The 3,990-nt window shown below is 34.7% G+C and overlaps 1 long non-coding RNA gene across 1 annotated transcript; it reads left to right on the top strand.

Annotated features, from left to right (window-relative positions):
* The first annotated feature begins 1,023 nt into the window (after positions 1-1,023).
* On the top strand, positions 1,024-2,115 carry LOC112466358. The gene is made up of 4 exons (XR_003042134.1): positions 1,024-1,321; positions 1,404-1,467; positions 1,717-1,778; positions 2,076-2,115. It is a non-coding gene; the product is annotated as an uncharacterized LOC112466358 (long non-coding RNA).
* Positions 2,116-3,990: the final 1,875 nt, after the last annotated feature.

Genomic DNA, 3,990 nt, shown 5'->3' with positions numbered 1-3,990 from the left:
CGTATATATTGTTCTTATTTCAAACTATTCATTTTCTATTTTATTTTAATTTATTAAGAATTTATTACGGCTATCCTTGTCTTACACCTTGTGAACTGGTATTAAACTATCCTCGTCTTTCATGGAGTGAATGTTCAATTTAAATCTCATTTATTAGTTTAATTAATTTAAATAGAAAATCGGCGTTAACGTTACTGGTGTTTAGGAGTATGAGAGATTCCATTTTTATCATAATAATTAGGTGTCAAAATTTTTGTTCAGAAATGAAATTTTTCAGCTTTAGAATGTATAAAAGACTAAAATATTAATGTAAAAGTAATTTGGTCTTTGTAAGTCTAAAGGGTAGGAAATTCAAAATGGCGGATGTGAAACTTTAATAATTTATAACTCGAGAACGGTAAGAGATAAAAAGATGGGGTTTCTTTTGGTGTGTTCAGATAATTAAGGGCATTATTTTAGGTTGTTTAAAATTTCTGTGTTTTATGGATTTCCATAATTTTTAATTATATCTCGGAATTAAGAAGAGATATAATGTGGGGGTTTTTGTTAGGTTACTTGACATGCTCTGCTGGGTATCTGTAGTGATTTTATTTATCATCTTTAATAATATTTTTATGATAAATTTTATTGTTAATTAGTTTATTTTGAGAGATACAATAATGATTTATAATCAAAAGTTATTTGACTTTTTGTGATAGTTCCAGTAATCACATTAACTAGGTCTGTTAATAATATAATTTAATTGTTTATAACAATCATGTTTGAAAAAATGTTAATAAGATAATTATTATTTTATCGTGATAATGTTCCTTAGGCATAAAAGGTTATGTTCTTATGAATAATCTCTTTTAATTAATTTATTTATATTTTATTTTAATTTTCTGAGTTTATTCTTATGGAACATGTATTTATTCGTGTGTTGAATTGAATTTATATTGCATAAAAGATCTCATAAAGCTTGTAATATTCATTTACGATCAATTTTAGTGACTCTGGGGAATTTTAACAAGCAATTGTCCAAAAGTTTATAGTGTGATTCATGCAAATGGGGCTTAAGCTTGAAAGGGTACCTTAAGGCAGCCATGTTCTCTAGGCTTATGTCTACTGCTTTAAGAACGCGTATTCACGTCAGCTGAGTGTTTGTTGTGACAGCTATTTTAAAGAATAATTGTTATATTATAATGTTGTTTTCAGATGCTGGGGACTTCTAGCAATGAAGATGGAAAATTGAAAAATTTATGCGGGTGGAATATAGCGGTGATTATACCGTCAGACGTGACATCTCCCTCCTTAGGAAAGTTCGGTCCCCGAACTTTTATTAGTAAGTAAAATTTTATGGTTATGTCGTATAGAGTATGATTATATTTATAGATAATTAATTATTTACGTGATTTTTATTATAGGATTCTAAAGTGTGCCTGGCAGTGTAAGAGCTGTGTTGCTGCAGTTGGATTTATCTAAATCGAGGTAATAGTTCCATTTACAAAACATTTGTTTAGTAATGTGCTTAAGTAGTTCTATAGATTTGATTAGTAATATATTTTTTCTTCTTCTCTTCTCTCTCTCTTTTTTTTATTTATTTATTTTATTGGGTATATACACATGTATATTTGTACTTGCATACATATATAGACGCGCATATTTGTTTTCAGTGTTCATTCCTTATGTTACTTATTAGGATATTTGTTAATATAGGTTATTCTTACTTTGTTATAGGGCTGGTTATCTATACTGTCACCGTGATTTCGTTGGACGGACATGATAAGGATAAATTAAAAGTAAGTTAATGCTATATTTCTATCGTTACTACATTTATTCATATAAGTTTTAGTCTCTCCCTTTTTTTTCTATTTTTATTATTTTTGGTTAAATATATTCAAGTATTTGCCGCGTATTCTTTCCTTAGCTTCGTCTAAATCCAGGCGATAAGCAAGATTATGTAGTCTTTTTACTTCTAGCATAAGGCTTGTCGTTGACATTTTGCTTAGCTCTGTAAGGATAATTATTTATTGATTATATATAACGGTTTTATCGTATAAGAGTGCAGTAATTAATATATTTCGTTATTGTTATAGGTGAGAAGAGGTAATAGTGAGCTGAGACTGAATTAATAAGGATAAAGGATAAGTAAAAATTTCAATCTTATTTTATAATCTTATGAATATATATATATATATATGAATAAGAATATTAATGTATTTTCTTTCATTTTATTTCAGGTAAGGAATAGGTACGAAATTATCCTGGATGGGCTTGTTTTACGAGTGTGAATATGAATACGTTATAATAGTAATCTTACAATTAGTAAAGCATGTGAGTTACTTGCATTTTGAGGTTGACTAAATATATGTGTTTTTTTTTTTTATTTTCTATTATATGCGTGTGTCAGCGTACTTTTTCCCCTTTTTTATGCATGTATATTAAAGTTAAAATATAGAATTAAGATTATATTCTACTGATTGCTACGATTTAATTTTCAAAGTACTTATTCTAAGGAAATTAAGGTCCTCCACCGTGCTCATTAAGTATAATCATAGGTTAATGTATAAAATTAATATTTTATTTCGATCCCTTCACCATGTACATAATAAAAATGTTAGTATTAGGTTAATGTGGTCTTATAGTAAGGTCGCTCGCTAATGTTTATTTTATTATTTTGAGTAATGCTAACGCTAATATAAAGGTGCTAAATAATAAGACAGTTCCCTGTAAGCAGTACACTAAAAAGAAAATCAAGTGGTAATTTATAAAGTTAAATATAAGTATATAACGCAAAATAATCGATAAGCATGTTTAAAAGTATAATATGTAGGTTATATAAGATATAGTAGCATTAAATCTTTTAGCAAATGTTTTGTATCGTTTATTGCTTAACGTGTTCCTCGTGGAATAACCGCCTCACATAGAACTTGATAAGTTAAGTGTTCGGTACGTCCACGTAAATCTATTATAGTAGTACGGCACTCGTGACAATCAATCGCGCGTTTAGTTTTTATTAATAACTTATAACATCGTCCACAGTGTAGAGTTGTATGGACGAAAGTTCGCGAGATAAGGTGTAGCTGTCGCCATACGGCGTTCGGTCTGTTATAAATGCAAAATGTGTGCTCGCTTGTCGCACAATCCGCACACAACGCGAGTTCGGCCGCGATTTGCGCATACCATGCGGAATGACATATGAAGTCATAAGCCGGTCGTACAAGCGGATCTGAATAATCGCGGTAATAAATCGGTATTGATAGCGGCGGTTGTGTAGGAGGGGGGTGGCGAGCCCTGCGGTATGGGAAGCATAGGGCGCTCACCTATTAAATGATGTCGGTTTGCAGGTTCGCCCAGGTGATCGTATGATCCACATTGTCCTCCCAATGCAAGCGGGCTGCTTAGCGATATACTCAGGCCGCTCAAAGAATGCGACCCACGGCTGCTGCATGCTTCCGCTCGTGTTGAAGATGCCATTGCCACGTACTCGTGGCTCGTCTGCGTTGCCGGGATGTTGGCGTAACGAGGCGGAGGCCTGGAGACATCAGGCAGTCTGATGGTGCCTGTCACCTCGCTTCCCAGGCTGTCGTCGTCGGGAGACTCTCGATTGATCTCGTCGAGCACCTCGTCGATTAAATTCTCCATTCCAGGGGTGAGAGCTGCTTCCACGGATGCCACTGACATTCGCGGCACCTCGTAGATGGTGTTCGCCGGTGTCGGCGGACGCTGAGCTCTGGTGAAGACCTCAGGATCTGTTGGTCCGGGCCAGTCACGGTCCATATTGGGATGGACGTCGACGCCAGGAGATCTGGTGTCGCGCTCCGGTGGTCCTCGCTGCATTGGAATTGGCGACCGCCGATACGACTGCGCTGCGCTGAGGTCCATAGGTACATCTTCGTCAATTCCTGGCATGGTTAGAATAATCCGGCGGAGTCGTCCCAATATCCTGTGCCAACGTTTATAATGATTGGTAGAATAGCTGCTCCTTCTCATCCTGTGAAGTGAGCACAA

This window comes from Temnothorax curvispinosus, unplaced genomic scaffold (genome assembly GCF_003070985.1).
Source record: "Temnothorax curvispinosus isolate PA1 unplaced genomic scaffold, ASM307098v1 QBEX01016072.1, whole genome shotgun sequence".
Taxonomy (NCBI): Eukaryota; Metazoa; Arthropoda; class Insecta; order Hymenoptera; family Formicidae; genus Temnothorax; species Temnothorax curvispinosus.
This window is presented reverse-complemented; position numbering and strand designations above follow the sequence as displayed.